General features: G+C 40.2%; 2 long non-coding RNA genes across 5 annotated transcripts; one reads left to right on the top strand and one right to left on the bottom strand.

Moving 5' to 3' along the window:
* Positions 1 to 94: 94 nt before the first annotated feature.
* Positions 95 to 12,322, bottom strand: LOC306992698. 4 transcript variants are annotated; one of them, XR_013796320.1, is made up of 6 exons: positions 11,358 to 12,322; positions 11,194 to 11,256; positions 10,845 to 10,932; positions 8,089 to 8,171; positions 7,250 to 7,319; positions 1,809 to 2,381 (listed from the first exon to the last, which is right to left on the bottom strand). It is a non-coding gene; the product is annotated as an uncharacterized lncRNA (long non-coding RNA). The 4 variants fall into 4 exon arrangements; XR_013796319.1 differs by adding an exon at positions 95 to 664 and having other exon boundaries at positions 2,236 to 2,381; positions 10,845 to 12,322; XR_013796321.1 differs by having other exon boundaries at positions 1,812 to 2,381; positions 10,845 to 12,322.
* Positions 2,381 to 8,078, top strand: LOC306992699. The gene is made up of 3 exons (XR_013796323.1): positions 2,381 to 3,516; positions 6,392 to 6,585; positions 6,989 to 8,078. It is a non-coding gene; the product is annotated as an uncharacterized lncRNA (long non-coding RNA).
* Positions 12,323 to 13,646: the final 1,324 nt, after the last annotated feature.

Raw genomic sequence — 13,646 nt, 5'->3', positions numbered from 1 at the left:
TCTGCATGGGTTTTATAGGACCTTTATTTATTGAGGCCGAACCTTTTGGGCTACTCCTTACATTAGACACCATGCGCTGCATTCATTGACGCACGCACTTACACACACACACACACAGAGCGGAGATCGCGCTGCAGCAACACTCACTCTCAGCAGCACAGAAACTGTAATCAACATTGCCCCGAGACTTAAATTGATAAAATAGCTTATATAATGAACACATGCAACTTTCATTACTCAAAATGGCCATATTCAAGAAAAAAAAGTCGAATAGTTTGACACTTCCATCTTACCTCGCACTCTTTCAACGTTAAACTGATGGAATACGCTGCTTCTGTGAACAGTAAACCCCGCCTTCTTTTATTTTATTGGCTATCTATTTTGATGGTCGCAGTAAGGTAGACTTAAAATTTAACTTTTAAACCTTTTTGTCATCCCAAAAACAGAGCGGAGCAAAAAAATATTTAATATTGGGGGGACAGTTTTAAAAAGTAGGCTATACTGACATTGAACAATATCTTCTTAATTTTGTGTCTAACTGTCTCTAGTATAATGAACAGACACAATTAAAGTTAAGACACTTTATTGACACCAGAAAGAACTCCAGGAGAAAATGGATCAAAAAGGAACAGCAACAATGTAGAGACGGATTCCTCCTAGCAGCCTGTACAGAGGGAGAAACATTGAGAAAAAGCAGTTAGGACTTTGCGAAGAATACAATTTTAAACATTTACAGGGGTAAGTCTGTGATTTGATTGCCGTCCGAATCCATAATGTCAGTGTTTTTTCTCACCCAACCTGCGTAAAAATCCCTGGCCAAATTACCTACTGTTTTTTGACAAACAGGTCGTGTGGGGATTCAATTGCTGTCTGAATCCACATCTCTGAGTTTACAAAAGATTCAAAATTCACTGTTTAAATCATTTTATATCACTGCCAAGCACCGTACAAAAGATGTACACTTTTATTACTGAATTGCTGGAAAGTATTTACGAGAACAATATTTCATCGCAGCTCCACCTCAGCGAACTAAAATGGAAAAGAGAAGTACGTAAAAATGCTTTTTGAACAGATTTGAAATGGTTATGCAAAATATGATAACATTTTTAAGTAGGCTAGGCTATTATAGTTTGGATTATGTAGACTAGGCTATTATAGTTTGGATTATGTTTTATAATATCCCATGAGTCCTAATGTGCTGAAGTGCTTATTTTATAAAGAACACCGCTTTCTCACATAACGCAGTGAACTAGCCCCTGCACGAGTGAATAACTGATTCTCAAGCCGTCGATATCAGCAGCATCGCCAGGGACAGCGCCGGGTAACGTCGCACGTAAGAAGGTATATATCTTTAGCAGCTTCCTAAGGTATGGTTCGGGGAACACGTCTATAAATGCTATACCTTTAGTTAAGTTATACCGTATTCGTAGCGCGCTAAGAGACAACATTATCAGGAAACGCAGCCCAGGTGTTTATGAATGAGCATTATTATGAATGACTCAAATGAGTATCTTTTTTTTAAAAGATTGGAACATGTTATTCTGATGTATGTTATCATGATCTCCATTTTAAACAAAAAAAAAACTAAAGCGTGTGGAAAGCGCTTTCTCCTTCTTTCTACAAGTGCTTGCGCTCCCGTGGCGTCTGTCATTGCTATGCAACGATGAACTGCTCTCTCCATGATGACGAGGAAGTATCAGCAAAGGATTAATGCATGCTGCGCTTATGGTATTACCGGTTGTGGCGAGCAGGACGAGGTCGAGGGACATGAGAGAGTGGCGCGAGACCGGTGGCGTGATTAATGATGAACGACTCCTGCGCGACGTGCCGCTCTCTCACGTCCCTCGACCTCGTCCTGCTCGCCACACTGGTGTTGTCACACTTTGATTAACTGGTGGGGAAATATCCCAGCGTATGACTAACATTTCGGGAAACACGTATTAACGATAAGGTACAGCTTTAAAGTATAACTTGGGAACGAGGTAGCGTTAAGAAGGTTTCGGGAAATCCAGCCCTTATCATTAATAACGTGTTTCCTGAAACGTTCTTAGTGTTGCGCTTTTATTGAGCAGGTCATGCAATAACAGAAGCGAGTTATTTACAGCAATAATGTGATGCGGCTGCTGGGCAATCTGGTGAGTTTTGGAGGTGGAGCATTGAAGAGACGGCTGTGTTTGTTTGGGTTGATTCCAAATATCAACAATGTCCAAATATTTGAAATATCGCGTACCCCACCTTAATATCTGGCAGTTTTTTTATGTCCATCTATAGTTGCCATCATCTCAAGTCTTAGTGAGTGTGTTTGCATCATGTAAGTCTTCGTGAGTGAGACTGGATCCAAACAGGAGCTGCTGAAATCTCTGGTGAACTTGCTGAGCATCCTGAGATAGAAACAGGGAAGCAACAGGAGAAAGATTAGCATAGCTGCAGCCCATATTATTTCAGGCAAAAGATGATCATGTGCACTTTTCACTATTTCATCAAATATTAACTGTAGAACAAGATTATAAGATGTGTTAATTGAATGCTTGGCTAAAGAGGTGTGTCTTTAGCCTAAATTTAAATTGAGAGTGTGTCTGAGCCCCGAACATTATCAGGAAGGCTATTTATGAAAGTAAAAGAGTAGCAAAACTCGAGAGCATAAAGATGTGAATTTAAGAACTTGTCCCCTGTAAAATACAAGTCTAAAGTTGAATTTAGAGATTTACACTCGCAGATAATGTCACAAAACACGCGTCCTCTGGGACTAACGTGACTTAACGCGTGTTTGCATTGGTGAAAGCATTAGTGAGAGTGCAGAAAATGCGTTGCAATGATAAGATCTTCATTCACGCGATCAACAGTCTGTCATCCTTTTATCTGATGGGAATAGATCTAAATACTTAAAAAACTTCTCACGATTCGTTAATCTCACCATTGTAATAGTAAAAAACATATAATAGCTGTAATAGTAAAAGTATTTGAGAGAGTTTCACATGTAATACGTAGCTATTTCTAGCCTTCAAATCAGGCTAGGAAAATGTTTTTTATTTCTAAAAACATACTACATTAGTATTAGGGCACCCCAGGAAACATTACAAAATAATCCATATGTGTTCATATTCTTGGCTCATTTGCTTTTCTGTATGCTTTATTAGTATGGTGTTTACTGAGTTTGGTCTTTTAATTCATTAAGACACGGTAAGTGTTGGTTTTCTATGGGAGGAAAACGCTTAACGTAATTAAACGCGTTGCGTTCATATTCTTGGCTCATCTGCTTTTCTGTACATAGTAAGCTTTATTAGTATGATGTTTGTGGAGTTTGATAATATCATTTATTTCACTAAGCAAGCATTTAGCCATTTAGCCAAAAAAAGTGCCATTGGCTAGGCGCTGCGCCAACCAATAAAACCACTGCTTTGCGACTCCTACGTGCAACTATGTTCTACAAGTTTGAGTCTGTCATTGTGTTTCTGTGAATGGCATTTTACACATCTGTGCCTACCGTACTTGTGCAGCTTCAGATTCAGAATACAGGTGTGTGACTATTGTCTGCAGATTCAGAATACAGGTGTGTGACTATTGTCTGCAGATTCAGAATACAGGTGTGTGACTATTGTCTGCATATTCAGATTCAGAATACAGATGTGTGACTATTGTCTGCATATTCAGATTCAGAATACAGGTGTGTGACTATTGTCTGCAGATTCAGAATACAGGTGTGTGACTATTGTCTGCAGATTCAGATTCAGAATACAGGTGTGTGACTATTGTCTCAGGGCTCCAAACTGCGACTAAAATGGTCGCATTTGCGACCAAATATATTTATTTGCGAGTGAAATTTCTGCCAAGGTCGCCATTGGCGACAATACAAATTTACTCCCTTTGATTGTAAAATCTGCATCATACATGCATGTTTTATAACCAGTAGCCTATCGCTTCATTTGTTTTGTTAACGTCATGAAATGAGACGCTTTGTGTGAACTGAGTGAAAGCGCCAAAATATGAGCGGGTAAAACGAATGTCACCTTTCGCGGCAGAAAAAAAATGTCAAAGCGAAAAATATTGGACTTCTTCAAGCAATCCTCATCTCTGTCAATCACCAGACACATTATACCAGACCAGACTGCATGACACACCTGCTAACAAATAATATGCGATATTTTAAATGCGTCATTCTGTTCATAGAACGCTCCATATGAAAGTTTTTTTTTTTTTTGCAAAGCCAATCTAGCGCTGGCTCCATGACGAGCCAATAATCAGAGTTGTTCCCTGCACCGCACAGCTTAGTTTCTAGATGTAGAAACTAGAATGTTTTGCCGGACTGGACAAAAGCGAAGCGAACTGGACGAGATGAGACAGAGTATCTGCGCGCGAGCAATAGTGCGCGAGAGAGACCGAGTGTGTCTGGGCACGAGCAATAGTGCGCGAGAGACTTCAAATAACAAGAGACCTTTCAAATAACAACTACAGAATTTTATTAACTGACATCGGGATCCCGCTTACATGGGTACCTTCCAAATAAATCAATAATTTGACAAAATATTGATTTAAAAACGATTGTATTGCTTCCGTGTCCATGACAACGCTCTGTTTTTCATGGCAACTGTGTCTTATCAAGAAATAACAGACTGCATTCTACATTAGAATTTAACCAAGCCATGTAATAATAGGTAATAATAATAATAATAATAACAGAAGATAATATCTTATACAATGTATATAAAATATAAATACAATTTAAAATATTAATAAATTATTTATTTTTATTTATTCTGGAGATGCACTGAATTTTGGTGAATAAGAATAATAACAGAAGATAATATCTCTAGTCTATCCTAATAATTATTATAAATACAATGTATATAAAATATAAATACAATTTAAAATATTAATACATTATTTATTTTTATTTATTCTGGAGATGCACTGAATTTTGGTGAATAAGAGGACCCATTTTATTTTGATGCACATTAGCAGGAAATGTAGCACAATATGAATGTAAAAAGCAGTTATAATTAGGCTATGTGACAAATCAACAAATAATCGTGATAATTAATCGTGATATCAATATTGATCAAAATAATCGTGATTATAATTTTGGCCAAAATCGTGCAGCCCTACTGAAGTATGATCACGAGACACAAATTTTTTTTTGTGACTTTTGTTCAAGAGCGGGCAAAGAAATAGCGGGGAAAACGGAGTTCATTACAGGAACTAACCATTTTTAAAAAAAGACACTGTGAGAAAACACGGGGACAGTAACAAGCATAAAAATGCACGCGATCACATAATCGCGAAGAATGCTCCACAGACTGCACCGTTAGCACGTGCAGTTTCTCGTGCATGCGAGCTGCGGGAATTTATTATTTATTATATAAAAAATAATATTTGACTGTATATAGTTCATAAGCCGGAAGTGATATTCAGTTCCCAAATAAGCTTCAGTTCCCAGAACATTCACAAGATGAAAATGCTGAAACTGTAAGAAGAGGAGAGACATGCACACAACAGGGTGACTAAAAGTAAATGCATTGTTATGTGGCTCTTAAAAAAATTATTTGGCGCCTGTTTTTTTCCCCTATAGGAGCCAATGGCTCCTTACTTGATTTTTTGTTTGGAGCCCTGTGTCTGCATATTCAGATTCAGAATACAGGTGTGTGACTATTGTCTGCAGATTCAGAATACAGGTGTGTGACTATTGTCTGCAGATTCAGATTCAGAATACAGGTGTGTGACTATTGTCTGCAGATTCAGAATACAGGTGTGTGACTATTGTCTGCATATTCAGAATACAGGTGTGTGACTATTGTCTGCAGATTCAGAATACAGGTGTGTGACTATTGTCTGCAGATTCAGAATACAGGTGTGTGACTATTGTCTGCATATTCAGATTCAGAATACAGGTGTGTGACTATTGTCTGCATATTCAGAATACAGGTGTGTGACTATTGTCTGCAGATTCAGAATACAGGTGTGTGACTATTGTCTGCATATTCAGAATACAGGTGTGTGACTATTGTCTGCAGATTCAGAATACAGGTGTGTGACTATTGTCTGCAGATTCAGAATACAGGTGTGTGACTATTGTCTGCATATTCAGATTCAGAATACAGGTGTGTGACTATTGTCTGCATATTCAGAATACAGGTGTGTGACTATTGTCTGCAGATTCAGAATACAGGTGTGTGACTATTGTCTGCATATTCAGATTCAGAATACAGGTGTGTGACTATTGTCTGCATATTCAGATTCAGAATACAGGTGTGTGACTATTGTCTGCATATTCAGATTCAGAATACAGGTGTGTGACTATTGTCTGCAGATTCAGAATACAGGTGTGTGACTATTGTCTGCAGATTCAGAATACAGGTGTGTGACTATTGTCTGCATATTCAGATTCAGAATACAGGTGTGTGACTATTGTCTGCAGATTCAGATTCAGAATACAGGTGTGTGACTATTGTCTGCATATTCAGATTCAGAATACAGGTGTGTGACTATTGTCTGCATATTCAGATTCAGAATACAGGTGTGTGACTATTGTCTGCATATTCAGATTCAGAATACAGGTGTGTGACTATTGTCTGCAGATTCAGAATACAGGTGTGTGACTATTGTCTGCAGATTCAGAATACAGGTGTGTGACTATTGTCTGCATATTCAGATTCAGAATACAGGTGTGTGACTATTGTCTGCATATTCAGATTCAGAATACAGGTGTGTGACTATTGTCTGCATATTCAGATTCAGAATACAGGTGTGTGACTATTGTCTGCAGATTCAGAATACAGGTGTGTGACTATTGTCTGCAGATTCAGAATACAGGTGTGTGACTATTGTCTGCATATTCAGATTCAGAATACAGGTGTGTGACTATTGTCTGCAGATTCAGAATACAGGTGTGTGACTATTGTCTGCAGATTCAGAATACAGGTGTGTGACTATTGTCTGCATATTCAGATTCAGAATACAGGTGTGTGACTATTGTCTGCAGATTCAGATTCAGAATACAGGTGTGTGACTATTGTCTGCAGATTCAGATTCAGAATACAGGTGTGTGACTATTGTCTGCGAGTGCAGATCTCAGCGTTCAACTTCAGGTTTGTATTTTACAGGTTTTCACATTGGAGCTGTGAGTGTAGATTTTAGCACACAAGTATTTATTGTTCATGCTCTCGAGTCTTGCTACTCTTTCACCTCCATAGTTAAAGGGGTCAAATGTGAGAAATCTCCTTTAGTGGACTTTGATATGCTGGGCACTACTCACTGATCTAAACGACTTGATTGCTCATGACGTCATATAAAGTGAAGCCACCATATTAGTATTCCCTCAAATTCTGTTGAATTAATAGGAAATGATCTGATTTTAATGAGAAAACATGACCTAACGAGTCAGCATTTTTATATTTGAATACTATACATTCTTACAATGTAAACAGCTTAAACATTTCTGATTATTATCAATGTTGAAAACAGTTGTGCTGATTAATGTTTTTGTGTAACCCATTGTAACGGTTTAAACCATTTTTTCCCCTCCAGGATTCATTGTTAAATAGACCCCGTCACCCCAAACATATAAATGGTAGTTTACACTAATGTTCAAACGTTTGGGGTCAATAAGATTTAAAAAAGAAGAAGAAGAAGAAAAAATAAATTCATATTTTTATTCAGCAAGGATGCATTAAATTGACCAAAAGAGAGTAAGGATTTCTGTTTCAAACAAATGCTGTTGTTTTTGTTTTGTTTTTTACTTTCTATTCATCAAATAATCCTGAAAAACACAAAAATATGAAGCAGCACAACTGTTTTCAACACTGGTAATAATCATAAATGTTTCTTGAGCATCAAATCATCATATTATAATGATTTCTGAAGGATCATATGAAGCTGTGATGCTGAAAATTCTGCTTTGATCAGAGGAACTAATTAAATTTTACAATATATTCACATAGAAAACAGTTATTTAAAATTTTGTATATTATTTCACAATAATTACTTTTTTTAATGCTGTCTTGGTGAACATAAGAGACTTCTTTCAAAACATAAAAATGTGTAGCAAAACAATTAGTGTGTTTGACATTAGTGTATGTTTGAAGTTGTACTTACTAATCATCAGGTTGATAGTGGCTTAGAGACGATGATCAGCTCAACTCTGCTACGGTCAGGCCAGGGCATCAGCACTGGAGGATCTAGAACACAACAAACCATGTGACGATGATCAGCTCAACTCTGCTACGGTCAGGCCAGGGCATCAGCACTGGAGGATCTAGAACACAACAAACCATGTGATGATGATCAGCTCAACTCTGCTACGGTCAGGCCAGGGCATCAGCACTGGAGGATCTAGAACACAACAAACCATGTGATGATGATCAGCTCAACTCTGCTACGGTCAGGCCAGGGCATCAGCACTGGAGGATCTAGAACACAACAAACCATGTGACGATGATCAGCTCAACTCAGCTACAGTCAGGCCAGGGCATCAGCACTGGAGGATCTAGAACACAACAAACCATGTGACGATGATCAGCTCAACTCTGCTACGGTCAGGCCAGGGCATCAGCACTGGAGGATCTAGAACACAACAAACCATGTGACGATGATCAGCTCAACTCAGCTACAGTCAGGCCAGGGCATCAGCACTGGAGGATCTTGAACACAACAAACCATGTGACGATGATCAGCTCAACTCAGCTACAGTCAGGCCAGGGCATCAGCACTGGAGGATCTAGAACACAACAAACCATGTGACGATGATCAGCTCAACTCAGCTACAGTCAGGCCAGGGCATCAGCACTGGAGGATCTAGAACACAACAAACCATATGACGATGATCAGCTCAACTCTGCTACGGTCAGGCCAGGGCATCAGCACTGGAGGATCTAGAACACAACAAACCATGTGACGATGATCAGCTCAACTCTGCTACGGTCAGGCCAGGGCATCAGCACTGGAGGATCTAGAACACAACAAACCATGTGACGATGATCAGCTCAACTCTGCTACGGTCAGGCCAGGGCATCAGCACTGGAGGATCTAGAACACAACAAACCATGTGACGATGATCAGCTCAACTCAGCTACAGTCAGGCCAGGGCATCAGCACTGGAGGATCTAGAACACAACAAACCATATGACGATGATCAGCTCAACTCTGCTACAGTCAGGCCAGGGCATCAGCACTGGAGGATCTAGAACACAACAAACCATATGACGATGATCAGCTCAACTCTGCTACGGTCAGGCCAGGGCATCAGCACTGGAGGATCTAGAACACAACAAACCATATGACGATGATCAGCTCAACTCAGCTACAGTCAGGCCAGGGCATCAGCACTGGAGGATCTAGAACACAACAAACCATGTGACGATGATCAGCTCAACTCTGCTACGGTCAGGCCAGGGCATCAGCACTGGAGGATCTAGAACACAACAAACCATGTGACGATGATCAGCTCAACTCAGCTACAGTCAGGCCAGGGCATCAGCACTGGAGGATCTAGAACACAACAAACCATATGACGATGATCAGCTCAACTCTGCTACGGTCAGGCCAGGGCATCAGCACTGGAGGATCTAGAACACAACAAACCATGTGACGATGATCAGCTCAACTCTGCTACGGCTCAGGCCAGGGCATCAGCACTGGAGGATCTAGAACACAACAAACCATGTGACGATGATCAGCTCAACTCTGCTACGGTCAGGCCAGGGCATCAGCACTGGAGGATCTAGAACACAACAAACCATGTGATGATGATCAGCTCAACTCTGCTACGGTCAGGCCAGGGCATCAGCACTGGAGGATCTAGAACACAACAAACCATATGACGATGATCAGCTCAACTCAGCTACAGTCAGGCCAGGGCATCAGCACTGGAGGATCTAGAACACAACAAACCATGTGACGATGATCAGCTCAACTCTGCTACGGTCAGGCCAGGGCATCAGCACTGGAGGATCTAGAACACAACAAACCATGTGACGATGATCAGCTCAACTCAGCTACAGTCAGGCCAGGGCATCAGCACTGGAGGATCTAGAACACAACAAACCATGTGACGATGATCAGCTCAACTCTGCTACGGTCAGGCCAGGGCATCAGCACTGGAGGATCTAGAACACAACAAACCATGTGACGATGATCAGCTCAACTCAGCTACAGTCAGGCCAGGGCATCAGCACTGGAGGATCTAGAACACAACAAACCATATGACGATGATCAGCTCAACTCTGCTACGGTCAGGCCAGGGCATCAGCACTGGAGGATCTAGAACACAACAAACCATGTGACGATGATCAGCTCAACTCTGCTACGGTCAGGCCAGGGCATCAGCACTGGAGGATCTAGAACACAACAAACCATGTGACGATGATCAGCTCAACTCTGCTACGGTCAGGCCAGGGCATCAGCACTGGAGGATCTAGAACACAACAAACCATGTGACGATGATCAGCTCAACTCAGCTACAGTCAGGCCAGGGCATCAGCACTGGAGGATCTAGAACACAACAAACCATGTGTCACAGAGCCAACAATATTATTATACAATGCCAGCTTTATTACAAGTAAAGAAGCTACAGCAGAGATGAAATGCAGAAAAGAGAAAGAATATAAAGAACATAAAGAAAATTATTTCTTAATTAGATAACATAATTAGTTTTTGGGTTTACTTATTCATGTAATATTGCTCATACAGTGTAACTTACATTTGGATATCAAAACCTTCTTAAAATCAATTAAACAAATAAAAAATAATTAGAGAAATAAACAAATAGGAAAATAACAGATGCATGGTGACATTGGTGAAAAATATTGTGACAAACTGGATATGAAGTTATTTAATGATCTTCCTTGGCTCACCTGTATCATCTTCTTCTCCGGCAGCAGCTTTCTTCAGAGATGTTGAAGTCGTGGAGCTTTGCCTCTGTTATGGGTTATTTTGTTGCTGCTGAAATCACAGAATATGTTTTATCAATATTTGTTCACCATTGAGCTAGCACTTTAACGTTAGTTTCAACGCAGCTGTCTCACCATGTAAGTGACGTCACCGATTACATACGTTTACGTTTGTGTTAAATAAATGAGCTAATTTCCCAGTAAAACCTTTACAAAACCTCTCATCTACACATAAGAGGTGATTAAAAGCCCAAACTTTCATAAACAAAAGCTCAACCGAGTTTACGTTAACTTAACAGTTAGCTTAACTTACCTCGTCTGAAAACGGTTGAGATGCTAACGGACTATTTCCGAAGACATCAAACGTTAACCATGTCTATAAAGTAAATATTCAACAGAAGCGTGTCAATTACAAGTAAGAGAAGTGTCAAGAACAGTTGTGTGTATTATTCGTGTGACTTTAGAGACTAATCTCACCTGAAAGCAGTGAAAACAGCGGCGAGAGAGGGAGTGTTGCTGCTACCAGTCGCAGTGGTCCCGCGCCGTCTCCATGGCAACTCGGCGCCGTGGCCGCTCCAGTGTTTGAAAGCGACTTGAAAGTTCACGCGCACGGCCATTGATTAAACCACGTCAAAAATCATGCAGCATTTACAAATATAATATAAACATCTAGAATTAGAACTTTACTTAAATAAAAATCTCATTAATATTAAATTCTGAATTTAAAACTGATTTTGGAGATCTGACTCGTTAATAGGTGCAATGGCTTATGCCCACACATACTGCAATCACTCACAATAATAATAAAAATAAAATAAAAACTTTTGGCTTAGTTATTATTCATTAGCCTAGTTATTTTTATTTTTTGCTTAAGTATAGGCCTACTCCTGGTAAGTGTTAATTGCTTTTACCCCGGGCTTAAAGTAAAAAATGTCTATAAAAAATAGTAGTATAATTTAATAAAATGCATTTATGGTGAGATTACTATTTTCATGTCAATCTGTGTTCATTTTGAGTTTTGACCACGAACCATATGCGCTGTCACTTTAATTCAGTGCGTGCAGCACAGGAGAGCTGCTGTTCATCTTTTTAAAAACGATGTCTGAGACGGGGAGCTTTCAATTGTGCCGCCTACAGCTCTACTACATTGTCTAAAAAGACCATTTCTCATATTTTTATCATATCCTTTACCAAAATGGTTAATTATAAATGACATTTTGTTGTTTGAATGCAAAAGAAATGGACCCGCGCAAACACAAACGCGACGTCGGCCTCCCGTATAGTGGGCCGACCCAAAGCCGACGTAACGGAGTTGGGAAATAGAGCACGGACTGACAGGAGATCTGCCTACGCCTGACCGATGCCTGTGCGATGCTATAAAGAGAGAGGCCGACGCTCGATGTTGGGCCGACGTCGGCCAGACGTACGTGTGCTATCTGGGGTGTGTTTGATAGGACTGTAGTTCCAGGACCAACAACACACATTCAGCTCGGGTTATGGAGTTGTGTGTAGTGGCATATTGTGTCCACTAAGTGTCTCACATCTTATTTGCCTTGTGGATTAAAATTAGACAGCTAGTGTGCGTGTATGCCAGAGTTAGGGATCGGGGCCCGATCACACACACACACACACACACACACACACACACACACACACACACAGAGGGAGGGTTTAAGTCGTGTGAGCACGCCGGCTCTTCACTCTTACAGATTTACTCTAATCTCCTTTCAGCACCTCGGACAGTGACACGCATTGACACCAGACCATCCATGTTCATTACAACCCCAGAACACAAACACAGCGAGTAGTTCAACTAGTCAAACTGTCTCTCTGAGTCTAACAACATATCGTTGATAGTACAACTCGCAAATCAAGTTGTTTAGACACTAATGCTGGTTTCATTGTCTTGTACCCCTGGCGTTTCTCCAAGAATTGATCCATCGGTATTCCTTTGGGAGATTCCCCCAAAGTGGGAGTGTCATTCCAGGAATTATGTTTGAGAACGTGGAATTATGCATAAGGCATCCACAGCAGTTTTGTTGTCTGCCACTTTAAATGCTCGCGCTCAGAATGGATTTTGATTGGCTGTCAATGTTTTTTTTTATCGGTCATAAGGGATTTTTTTTTTTTTTTTTTTTTACAGTAAAAACAATATTTTTCTCAGAGAATTAAGGCCATTTCACACCAAAAACGATAACTCTGATAATATTAGCAGCCACACATACACTTATTAGCCTTTAAGCGCACTCTCCTGGTATGTATTTTGCCGCTCAAGCAGGAGAGATTCTGATTGGCTATTATTGGCTGGAAAAAAACTATTTTTTCTCTTTTTAGACTCTTTTTTCAATAAAATTTTGTAACGTTATCGTAAAGGCCCATTCACACCACGAACGATAACGACGATCCTAACGTCCAGACTAGCGCTTTAAATGCTCGCGCTCAGACTGGATTTTGATTGGCTGTCAATGTTTTATCGTTCATAAGTGGGTAAAAAAGTCGTCCTGAAAGTGATTCCAACGATATCGTTGCTTTTGTCGCTATCGTCGTGGTGTGGACTTCATTAATATTCTCATATTAGAACGATTGTTAAAACTTTTGTGGTTGTCGTTATGCCATAGCTAGTTGTCGTCCTTGATGTGAGGGTGCCTGTAAACATCTGAAGTTTATGTATGTGTGTGTGTGTGTATGGGTGCATGCGATGCGCGCCCGCGTGTCTGTGTGAGGGAGAGCATTAGCGTGTGTGTGTGTGTGTGTGTGTGTGTGAGG

Source organism: Phoxinus phoxinus (genome assembly GCF_949152265.1).
Source record: "Phoxinus phoxinus genome assembly, chromosome: 24".
Taxonomy (NCBI): domain Eukaryota; kingdom Metazoa; phylum Chordata; class Actinopteri; order Cypriniformes; family Leuciscidae; genus Phoxinus; species Phoxinus phoxinus.
This window is presented reverse-complemented; position numbering and strand designations above follow the sequence as displayed.